Source organism: Leopardus geoffroyi, chromosome B4, assembly GCF_018350155.1.
Source record: "Leopardus geoffroyi isolate Oge1 chromosome B4, O.geoffroyi_Oge1_pat1.0, whole genome shotgun sequence".
NCBI lineage: Eukaryota > Metazoa > Chordata > Mammalia > Carnivora > Felidae > Leopardus > Leopardus geoffroyi.
The window spans coordinates 107,939,856-107,952,659 of NC_059341.1; positions in this window are offsets into that span (position 1 = coordinate 107,939,856).

The window sequence follows — 12,804 nt, forward strand, 5'->3', positions numbered from 1 at the left end:
AAGGGAAAAAAAAAACACAAAACACAGAAGAAACTACTTCAGATCTACGGCTTAGGCAGCTTGGTCTTATACTTGACCAAAAGAGAAATTCATAAAAGGGAAAACTGATAAATTGGACTTTATCAAAATTTACAACTTTTACTTTGTGAAATACCTTGTGAAGAGGATGAAAAAATAAGCCATATACAGTGTGAGAATATGTTGTGTTTCCCCAAACACAACACACAGGTAGCAAGTAAGCACATAAAAAATGTTCCACATTATTAGACATTTAGGAAATACAAATTAAGACAACACTGTAACACTATCTACCTGTTAGAATAATTAAAATGTAAAGAAAAATAATAATGATGACCCAAAATGGTACTGAGACTACAGATTTTAAGAGGGTAAATGTTTTTCACTCTGGACAACAGCTTGAAAGTTTCTTGTAAAACAAAACATATAATTGTTTATATCTTTATAAATACATAACAATATAAAATCACAATTGTCGTCTTAGATATTTTTCCAGAGAAATGAAAACTTATAGTCACAAAACACTTATGTTCATCATTACATGAGTCTTCAGAGCAGCTTTCTTTGGTATGACCCCAAACTGGAAACACCCCAGATGTTCTTTAATTGGTAGATGTTTAAGCATATTGTGGTGCTTTCTACCGTGGGATATTACTTAGCACTAAAAAGGAAGGACCTATTTGTACATGCTACAACTTAGATGAATTCCAGGGAATTCTGCTTATTGAAAAGAGTTCATAGTATAAAATTCCATTTATATAACATTATTGAAGTGAAAAAAATTATAGAAATGAAGAACAGATTACTAGTTGTCAACAAGATTATGGCTGGAGTTTGGGGTTGAGAGGAAAGAGAGGCAACAGGGCAACATGAGATATCTGTAATGTAATGGAGTTGTTCTGGATCTTGAATGTAGTTGTGGATACACAGATAGATACATGCAAAAAACTTGTGTAGTCCAAAACACACACGCACATACACACATACACACAGATGAGTATATGAAAAACTGGGCAAATCGAAATAAGATAGTGGCTGTGGAAGTATCAGTTTCTTGGTTAGGATATTGTACTGTGGTTTTCAGATATGGTATTGTGTGAAACTGGATTAAGGCTACATAGGATCTGTCTATATTATTTCTGACAAGTGCATGTGAATCTACAATTGTCTAAAAGAAAAGAACAAAAATAAGATGTGTGAATTTGTGTATATGTATATAAATTCTATCTTATTTCTTTACAAATTAATTTTTCCCATTTTAAGCGATCTGAAATGAGGATTTTTTAAAACCAATGACTATGTTTTTATTTGGTACTGGTTTTATTTTTTAATGCAAATAAAGATGTATTCACCATTTATGGCATTTTAGATTCAATGAAATACACTAATATTCCTTTAGAATATAATCTCAAAATCATATATATTCAGCATTAAATAGACAAATGCCATTAATCACTCCTAGATCACCAGAGGCACATATTTGTCCATACACACATTTTCAGATTCTCAATTAAAATTTTGAATTATTAATGTATTTCTGGAAGATATTCACATCAGATCTACTGAATTTAAAGTAGACCTAGATAATTAGTAACGTGAGTTTCCTCAATGCATTTCAATAATTTCTACATTTTCACATAACCTCAGGGAAGACCAGAGAAGTGCTTGATTAATAAAAACCCCTTTCTCCCATGTCAGGTAGCCTTTCTAGCTCAAAAGCTGACAAAAAATAATGATTTGAGCATAAGAACTCCTGAGGATTTTATCTATGAAGCCTGTTCCTCAGTTTTCAAAAGGTCAGGAAAAGACATCACTGTATTTAGCCTTGTATTCCCAATTTCCATCACAATGCCTTTTGAAAGAATGAATAATAAATAATGTCTCAATACAATTGGAATATTGAATATAAATCTCTGAATTATAGTGCTCATTTCAGAACATTCACTCAAAGCTTTTCTGTGCATTCTGTTTCAAGAGATACAAAAAGGACTGAGTATTGTATAAAGATCTTCTAAGAGATGGTAGATTTTATTTTACCACTAATCTTACCACTCCTTTTGGTAACAAGAGTTGTTTAGAAGTAATTACAATTCTTTATAAATTCCAGAATAGAGAATCTAGTCATCTGGAGATATCTTTTTAGAAAAATTCTTTGTACTGGTGTGAAAAAAACGGACAATTTGTGAGCTAACGTTTGACTAGGTGAGAGACCAACCCCAAGGTAAATCAAGTTTCAAGGCCAGTGTAATTCTTTTCTCTAAGAATTCAATCATGTCATCCATCTTCTGTTTTCACTGGTGTGGATTTTGGTACCACACCAAAATTATTTAGATAGAAACTGTATTAGTAAGTTTTTATAGGTTACTTTAATATACATTGAGGCCATATTTTCTAACAAATCATCTTTGTATTGAAAAGGGCATGTATTATTTCCTTTTTCAATCATGGTATATAACATTTAATCTAATTTTAATGTTAATCTCTGACATTATATATGAATTCAATAAAGTCATTTTTGTGTATCCTCATTTTTACATGTTAGAGATGGTATGTATGCCAAGGAGTTTTTGGGAAAATGTGCAAGAAATAACATCCTTTACATATGATATATTCTAAATAATGCTAAATAGGAATACTTTAGATATGGTTCCAAATCCTTTTTCCCTTTCCACAGAATACAGACCATTTATATTTCTAATTGTGTGAATTCCAAATATCTGATTCTCACCACCACCATCTATTATCTATTATTCCAATGTCTCTCATTCTCTCATTCCAATGGAGCTACCTCTTTACTCTTATTTAAATATTTAGTCTCATACTTTTCCTTATTTCACTTCTGAACTTTCTTCTGAGCTTTTTTGTTGTTGTTGTTGTTGGTCTTATTTGAATGTGGACTCCACCATCAATCATGTCAACCATGACTTTTGAGTGCCTTAAGGGTTTCTACCTATTATAACCAACTTGGAACAAAACCCCTCTTCCCCACCACAGTTTTAAGACTAATTTTATAGCTGCAAAACCAGAGCTTTCTCTTAAAAGATAGGGCCTTACACAAGGAACATTGACTCACTAAGTGTAAAGGAAGTAAAGGAAGCATTAGTGTTATGCCTCTCATTGTCTGAAAACCTATAGGAAAAGAAGTCAGAAAATCCTTAGCAGAGGAGTAAGAAAGAATTACTGCTTTCACAAACAGCAAAAAAATCCACAGTGATATTGGAGAGGGTCGTTTCCTGCAGATTGTGGGATATTTCTAGAGGACTTGGGTCTCCTTATTCAGGAAAGGGAGATGAAATTGTTTCTTATTATTGTGTTCAGTATAGACAAAAAAGGTACGTTTCAAATGAATTGTGGGTGTGAATATTTGTACATAAAGGAAAAAAAAAGAATTTCAGAGTTGTAGCACTAAAGGAGCCAATAGCATGGATTAAGAGGTAGAAAACTTTTAGGATTCCAAATATCGACAGAGAAAAAGCTGACTAAAAATACTAGTCAACTTTCAGGAATAGTGTATTTCTCAATGTTCTTTCCAGATATGGCCAAGAAAAGCCCTTGCTATAGTCTAAATGCTTTTGTCTCCCTAAAATTCAGACATTGAAATTTTAATTCCCTATGAGATGATATTAGGAGGTGGGCCTTTGGGAGGTGTTTAAGTCATGAAGGCATAGCCCTCATAAATGGGATTAATGCTTTTATAGAAAAGGCTTTAGAGAGGTCCCTAGCCTTTCTATCAAGTCAGGGCTTAGCAGAAAAGTGCTGGCTATGAATAGGAAGAGGGCCCTCACCAGAAAGCAAACCTTCTGCCAACTTGATCTTAAACTGCCCAGCCCCCAAAACTGTTAGCAATAAACTTCTATTCTCTATAAGCTACTCAGTTGTGTTTTACTATAGCAGCCTGAAAGAAACAAGACAATCCTCACAGAAGGGGAATCCAAAGACCATGAAGAAACTACTCTTGAAGGAATAGAAGTAGGCTAATCTGGGAATATTCCCTTACTATCAGGGTGAGGAGTTTTCACAATACTTGACCAGAGAATTTCAGAATTACTATTGACCAACAACAGCTTTGTGCCTCCCTTTCTTCCCCTTTATACACTAGACACTTGAGTGTACATTGCTTCTAATCTATTTCCCATTGATTATTTGATTATTATGTAAGTGGAAGAAAGACAACTTTTTTTTAACTGTAGTTCAATAATATCTGATGGAAGAGAAGCCACATTAATTTGATACAAAGAGTATCATGAGATCCTGGCTTTGGAGCTTAATGCCATGATTGGATAAGACTTTGGGGTATTTTCCTTAGGAAAAAGTGAATTCTGCTTGCGGAAAGTAAGTAAATATTTGTGTAGAAGAGAGAGGATTACCATGGTTTCTATTATTATTTCTAACTATTTGTTCTCTCTTCCTGTAAGAGGATTAAATATCCTTGCCAATTGCTGTGCATCCAGCAGTAACTTTTTTGTGGGAAGAGTATACTTTCCCACCCCATAGATAGATGGGATAGATAGATGGTTTAGCCATCTGACTTCCTTTGTCCATGGCATACAAAATAAGTTTTTGTGTGCCAAATCCAAGTCTATCATTACAAACATCTCATTTGAGATAAATTCAGACTACCCATTAAAATTAAATTACTTCAGTCTGCTTTTTATTAAAGTCTTCAAGCTTCAATTTAAGATACATTTTGAAGAAAAATTCGTATTACATATAGTGATTTCTTGGGGGATTTTGAAGTCTCTTTTGATAATTGACCTAATAGATCATAACAAACTTACTCTTTTTTCCTTTTTAAAATGTTTTTCATGTGCTCAATCCTAGGCTGCGGATAATATCTGAAGAAAGCAAAATATGCTAATTAGTTCTACTATAGAGTATGGTCCTGCAACCTAAATTTGACATAAAATAGTGCTTGGCACTCTTTATTTTACTTTCTAATTGATTCGGTATTATAGGGTTTACTAAATTTTATACTGTAGAATATTATTATCATTCGATACTTCAGGAATGAAGAAATCTATGATCAAATAAGTTAGGGAATTGTTAAAATATATTCATCTTTGTGGAAATATAGAATGCAGAATGATATATTTCAAACACAGAGAAAATTCCCAGAGAATAGAATGATGAAAAATCATTTCCAGTACAGAGCTCCATTATGTCCAAGTGTTTTGCCACACTTCATTTCATTTTATAGATAAAACAATATAGATATAACCAAAGCCTGTCTGTATAGCCTTTGTGATAGGAGGGACTATTATTATCTGTTTTACTGATTGAAATAAACTGAAGGATAATCTTCCCCAAGATCACCAAACTAGTAAGGAAATTAACTAGTAAGGAGCCTAAACTGGTTCTGGCTCATAATCCATCTTCTTCTTTTTTTTTTTTTTTTTTTTTTTTATTAATTTTTAAGTTTATTTATTTATTTTGAGAGAGAGAGAGACAGAGTGAGCAGAGAAGGGGAACAGAGAAAAGGAGAGAGAGAATCCCAAGCAGGCTCTTTATTGTCAGTGCAGAGTCTGATGTGGGGCTCGAACTCATGAACTGTGAGTCATGACCTGAGCCAAAACCAAGAGTTGGATGTTTAACCAACTGAGCCATCCAGGCTCCCCATAATCCAGCTTCTTCTTAAAAATAAATGATAGGTATAATGTAGGTTCATTATCATTTAAAGGAAGAAAATGAAAGAAAGAAAGAAAGAAAGAAAGAAAGAAAGAAAGAAAGAAAGAAAGAAATTAGACATGTATATGTATATGTAATATATCCTACTAAAATTTTGAAATTAAACATAAAATCTAAAATTTCTGTAGATGATTGCCTATAAATATAGAAAAATTTCTGTTAAACCTAAATGAACCTATCTCCTAAGAGACAATTGTATATTTTAATCCATTTGTTCATCTATTTTTCTCCCTTTGCTTTCCACTTCCTTTAACAAGACACTATCTCTAGGGACACCTGGGTCGCTTAATTGGTTAAGCGTTGACTTAGGCTCAGGTCATGATCTCATGGTTCGTGGGTTAGAGCCCCACGTGGGGCTCTGTGTTGACAGCTTGGAGCCTGGAGCCTGCTTCATATTCTGTGTCTCTGTTCTCTCTGTCTCTCCTGCATTCGCACTCTGTATCTCTCTCTCTCAAAAATAAATAAACATTAAAAAAAAAGAAGACACTATCTCTTTATCAAGGGTCTTGGCACATATTAGATGGCCAGTGAATATGATTGAATCTACAATAAATAAAATAGTGTATAAAAAGCAGCATACAATTAAAATATTCTTTAAAATATAGTCAATATTTTTCATAATCTTAAAATGTATTGGACACAAAATCATTTTTTTAATCCTACAGTGAGCATTTCATTTTGTAGAAGAGGCAAACAGACTCAAACTCAGCCTTCTTTTTTCCCCTCTAATTTCAATTTTTAGTGAAAGTTTAAAAAAAGTCTCACTTCACAAACCTTTTACATATAACAATAAAGTCAAACCCTAGCATAAGGTGACCTTATGCAGTGATTTATTCTCAAAATATTCATTTACTATATTCATTGTTTGTCAATATCAACAACTGCATTCCAATTTATCTGTGCTAGACTATTTCATATTGACACATTGATTTAGAAGTGTGAAACTACTTAAAATTTTTTTTAACATTTATTCATTTTTGAGAGACAGAGCATGAGCGGGGAAGGGGCAGAGAGAGGGAGACATAGAATCTGAAACAGGCTCCAGGCTCTGAGCTGGCAGCACAGAGCCTGACGCGGGGCTCAAACTCACAAACTGCAAGATCCTGACCTGAGCCTAAGTCGGACACTCAATCCACTGAACCACCCAGGCACCCCAGAAGTGTGAAACTATTATAAAGTAAAACATCTAAACACTTGATTTTTTCATTTATCAAGGAAATAGAAAACAAACAAACAAAAACAGTTCCATGCCATAGGGTGATAGGATGGTTATATGGATTTAAAAAAAGAAAAAAAAAAAAGCTGTTTCTAATTTTGTTAACTACAATATAGTTTGTTAAAGATTAAGAATTTGAAAAGTTACTGATAAAAGAATGGAAAATTTTGCAACTGAACAATAGCTAAACCTCTTGATCCTTAGAATAATTAGAATAATACTTAAGATTGTTCAAAATAAACTTATCTGATTTTCTCCTCCATCTTGAATTTTTGTATCACGTTGTTTAAAGAACTTCTGTAACTTGATATTTTTCTAATTATTAGTTGGTCATAATAATACATTATAGCTTGAGCAAAAAATACAAAGTTTTGAATTCAGTTGTGACTTTGTAATATTGTGTTGTAGGGGCAGAAAAACATTTCCTCCACACTCTTAGGGTGTCTGGCTGGGTCAGAAAGTTAAACTGACAAAGATAAATTAACAGGAGAAGACCATACAAATTTATTTAATATAAGTTTTGCACGAGGTGGTAGCATTAACAGGAAAAAAAATCATATAGCTTTATTTGGTTATTTAGTGTAGTCTATGGACCTTGGTGGGTCCCTAAAACACTTTCAGGAGGTTATCAAGGTCAAAATTATTAAGATATTATTTTACCTTTACCTTTTCCACATGTTGGTATTGCACTGATGGTGAGTCAAATTGCTGGTACCCAAGCATGAAACAAGACAATGGTACCAAACTGTAGTAGTCATTCTAATTTTTGCTATGCACCATGCCCTCAGAATTAAAAAAAAAATTACTTAAGAACGCCATTGATGAAGCAGTAAAAAATAGTAATTTATATTAAACATTAACCTTTGAGAATACATCATTTTTATATTTTACCTAATGCTTCATACCTAAGTACAATTGTCTTCAGGAAGAGCACTTTTGTGATTGTAGAAGTGGTGAGCCATTTGCAATGCCACTGCCAGATAGCCCTCCTAAAAATTCTGATCACATCACTCTTGAAAGTTACCAAAGGTCAGTGATTATCTTCCATGTTGCTTACACACATCATCTTCCTGCCTTTTTATTTTTACCTATGCCAGTCCTTTCCCTACAATTCTGCCTTTCAAATACTTTTTGTGCTGTACAATCCAATGCTAACACTTTTTCAAAACTTCTTGGGTCATCTGCTTGACTTCCATAGGAAGTCATCTTTCTCTGTCCTTGCGTTCATTAGGAAGTTCTTTAAATTGCTCTTCTCATACTTGTGGTATTGTGCGTTTTAACAGGAGCATTGTTGTCTTCTATTCTTATTATTTTTGAGATTCTTGAAAGCAAAGTCATGCTTTTCACAGGGCCTTATATATAGTTGGTGTTTTTAATCCATTCATCCATTTATTTAGCAAACATTAGTGATTACTTACCATGTGCTGGAGAATTAACAACTGGTTAGATTCAGAATGGTGTATCATGACTGTTGGTATTAGTTACAGAAAAGATTTGTTCATGTTTTACACAAAATTATTCTCATATAACAGCATTAAATCTCTACTTTGTCTATCACTGTTTAGTTAATTAATTCCCAAAGTTTTGTGGGTTACATTTTCATAAAATGACTCATTTCATGAAACTGAATGTATATCAAATTTGTTTTTATAAGAAAATATAGAATAATAAAAGTTTATACAGGGACACCTGTGTGGCTCAGTTGGTTAAGCCTCTAACTCTTGATTTTGTCTCAGGTGGTGATCTCACAGTTTGTGGGTTCAAGCCCCCACCGGGCTCTGCACTGATAGTGTGAAACCTGCTTGGGATTCTTTCTTTCTTCTTCTCCCTCAGCCCCTCCCCAACTCGTGCTTTCTCTCTCAAAAATAAATAAATAAACTTTAAAAAAAAGTTTATACAGTAACAAGTCAGTTAAGGTATAGTCTAAATGCACTTTTCACACAGAATATGAGTATATCCTTGTGCCACAGCCATAGCTCTAGAGATGTGACTCTGGGAATTATACTGAAATGTGTTTAAAATTCTATGAATTCAGATGATCAGCATAAGTATTTTAAAAGGTTCTGTCCTACTTTCTCTTTTATAGTATCTTCTATAGTTAATGATTTCACTTTTGTTGTATGATTGATTAATATTTGATCATTCCTCTGTACTTCAAGTTCATAAGGGCAAGAACATCACTGTTGTTCATTGTTGCATCCTCAGAACTGAACATTGTGCCTGAAATATAGTTGATTTACATATTTGTTAAATAAATAAGTGTAAAGGAATAAATGCTCCAAGATACCAATAATCTCTGCTTTCATTACTTTTCCATAATCCTAACTATGAGCCATTTCTATGTGTGTCAGTGTTCTGTTTCCAATATAACTGAACCTTTGTTTTTACAATTACTAGCAGAGAGTGGGAAGCACCATATTTAGGATAGTGGTGTGTATAAAAACAACAGCTATGGACAGTACGCAAAATATTAGATGCATAAGCCAGAGTTGTTTGTTAAGCACCACAACATGGTTAATAATATTATGTATTTGGCAATAATATTTGTGTTCAGAATATGAGCTCATAGTCAAAATGTCTGTGGGTTGGCCTTTTAGAGAACCTTAAATATTTACTTTGGTTACAGTGGTTTTTTCTTGTCCTTATTCATAGCAATGAATAGCTCCTAGGCTGGCCCATCAGCCTGTAGTTTCTCTCTATCCTCCCACTTTTCATATAATATTTATTTGTCCTGCCACCAAAATTCTGTCTCTAAAGCCTAAATTTCATCATACAAGTCTACTACATGGAACTCTTTTGTGATTATGAAACCCAGTGGTTCTCAAGTGGGGAGCAATATTTCCCTCCCAGAGAACATATGGCAACGTCTGGAGATATTTTTGGTCACTACAACTGGGGAAGTGGGGAGTGTTACTTGAATCTAATGGGTAGAGGCCAAGGAGGCTGCTAAACATTCTGCAATGCACAAGAGAACCCTCAACAGCAAAGAATTGTCAGGACCACAAAGTCAATAGTGCTGGGGCTGGGAAACTCTGAGCAAAGGATAAAGTCCAAATTTGTACACATCCCAAATGAAATCTTCTTACTGTTCTTTCTACCTCTTTCACATAGTATTCTAAGTTTTAGTTTAAGGGACACATCTGGCAAACACATGTGTTTTAGTTGATTGTCTGTTCCTTTTGGATGCCTCCGATGTTTTCCAGTTTGCCACATCCTCCACCGCTTGTTATCGTCTTCATCCAGCTGTCTTCACTTATTCATGTTTCCCACCTTCCCTTCTTGGCAAATCCTACTTCACATTCACAAAGAGCCCTGCTAACCTTCTGTGTTCCTCAACCTGCCTTTTCATGTGTCCATACTTTGCATTTGCTACAAAGTCTAACTGGGATTTCCTACAACTATGCTTCTCAAGCCCTATTTGCCTGATGAATTAATCCATGTTCTTCCATATTCATTCTTTCCACTTGTGTCTCGGCTATACATTTTATTATGTCTGTTATAGCAGAGTTTGCACAGTACCAGGTTGGTGTTAATGCCTTTGCTTTCTCTTTCATTATTAGCCTTTGAGGCTCTTCAAAATTTGACCATGCTATAATTAATATGCTGTCTTCACAGCTCCTAAGACAGTGCCTGGGCATGCATTTAATAAATTTTGTTTGAACTCCTGTAATTAAATCAATTTCTAGTGCACTCTTTAACTTTGTAAGTCACAACTGCCATATATCCAATCATTTTGGAATCCAAATAAAGAATATTTTACACTAATATTTGTCTTCAAAGTTATGGACAACAGAATTAACATTGTTTTCTTTTGAAATTGTAGATATTAGACTGTATATTAAAAAAAGAAAATATCTATGGCAAAAGACTAAATAGTTAATGTATTTAGCAGAGAAGAATAATTTTTGAATTTAATAAATTTGCAATAATTTGGAATTGGGGATAATTATGGATATCTCTGTATTTATTGGTGTATTCTAAGTTGTCTAAAGTACCTACATGCTGCTTTTAAAATCAGAAAGTATGATAGAAGAAAAGGATATTTATGGTCACATTTTAAAGAACAATGATTTCTTTAAGGTTCAGTTTCTACATTATGATAGCAGATTAGAGAATTGCTGATTCTGTACCCATTCTTGCTATAAAGAACAAAAAAAGAAAAAAAAAAAGGAAAAAAAAAACCCTCATAGTTAGTATAGCCATTATGGAAACAGTATGGAATTTTCTCAAAAAAATTAGAAAAACTACCTTATGATCCCACAATTCTACTTCTGGGTATATATTCAAAGGACATGAAGTCAGGATCTCAAAGAGATATCTGCCTTCCCATGTTCATTTCAGCATTATTTGCAATACCCAAGATATGTAAACGACTTAAATGTCCATGGATAGACAGATAAAGAAAATGTGATGTAATATTCAAATAAATACAAATGATGCCTGGTAGGTTGTAAATTAGAGTACTTTAATGTTAGACAATTGTCCATATAGTATAATAAATAGTAAAACTGACTGGTGTGCACACACACATGCACACATGCACAAAGTTTATACTGAAAGAGATTTAAATAAATTATAAATAATATAAAGCCATAGCTAATTTTAATGTAGGCATACCTTAAAAATAACAAATTAATTTCAATAATAGAAATGTAAATAGTTAAAACTCTGCTAAGGAAATAATGGCTAGTATTCACTGAGAATAATGGCTAGTATTTACTAGTAAAATTTCTTGACTCATCAGAGGTACTGAATCAATGTTAGTAATGAACCAATAAATACATCAGTAAATGAATGAATAAACACTGAACACTCTTTTAAGTACTTTACAAGTGGTATCTTATTAATTTCTCTCAATAATTCTATGAAGTGGCATTCCACAAATGCATTTCCTGAGGCTGAGACATTAAGAATTATAATGCAGTGCCATCAGCATTGTAATTTGGATATCAGGCATTTTCATTTGTCTTTTGTCTTCTCTTTCACATGCATATGCATTTATAGCCCATGAATTGAACGTAGGTATTGAGTGACCAAAGACACATGGCCGGGAGATCACACGCACCAATCCTCAAGGAATAGCATTTATTAGAGAAAGCTTAGAAAACAAAGCAAAAGAACATGTTCAGGTCCCTAGTAAACACAGTGGTCCAGCAAAATTAGAAGTCAGATTCCGGGAGAGACACCTCAAATTTGAGCTGTGTGACTTCTAAGCTAGATGTTAGGCAAGAAACAGTGGTTTCTGGTATACAGGATGAAAGGAAAGTGCTGGCACCCATGTCCTGGATTAATCCAAAATCCAGGCCACTACTGCTCTCCGTGGAGCGTGGGAGGAGCTCAACTCTTTTCTGGGAGGCCAGCCTGTAAGATATTGCAACTTGCCTTGGGCAAATTAACTCTTAACTGTTAAAGTTAAATCTTAATAACGATTCCTATTATTTATTGAGCACTTACTTCACCAGCACTAAGTGCCTGGAACGACAGGCTGAGCCAGCCTCTAAACTCTATAATGAGTCCAATGCATCCCATATATAAAAATAAAACTGGTCTAGAAACTTTAAAACAAAATTCCTTTTTTCCTATCAGTAAATAAAATCCACAGAATTGAACAAGATTGGCAATAAAGATGCAGCTTCTCTTTGACTACTTCTTTAGTCTGAGTGGGAGCAGGTTACTTGCAAAAATTAGCAATCCAGCTAGCACAGCCTTATGTTTGGGAAGACAATAAATAATCTTCTGCTGTAAAGCTTAACATAATTATTACATGAGATTCAAATTCAGGTCTCAAAAGCAAAAGGTTTTACTCCCATGACAAAACCTTCATTAAGAAACAAACCCAAAGAGTAATTTAAATGGGATTTGCAAACCTCTAGGTTATACATCTC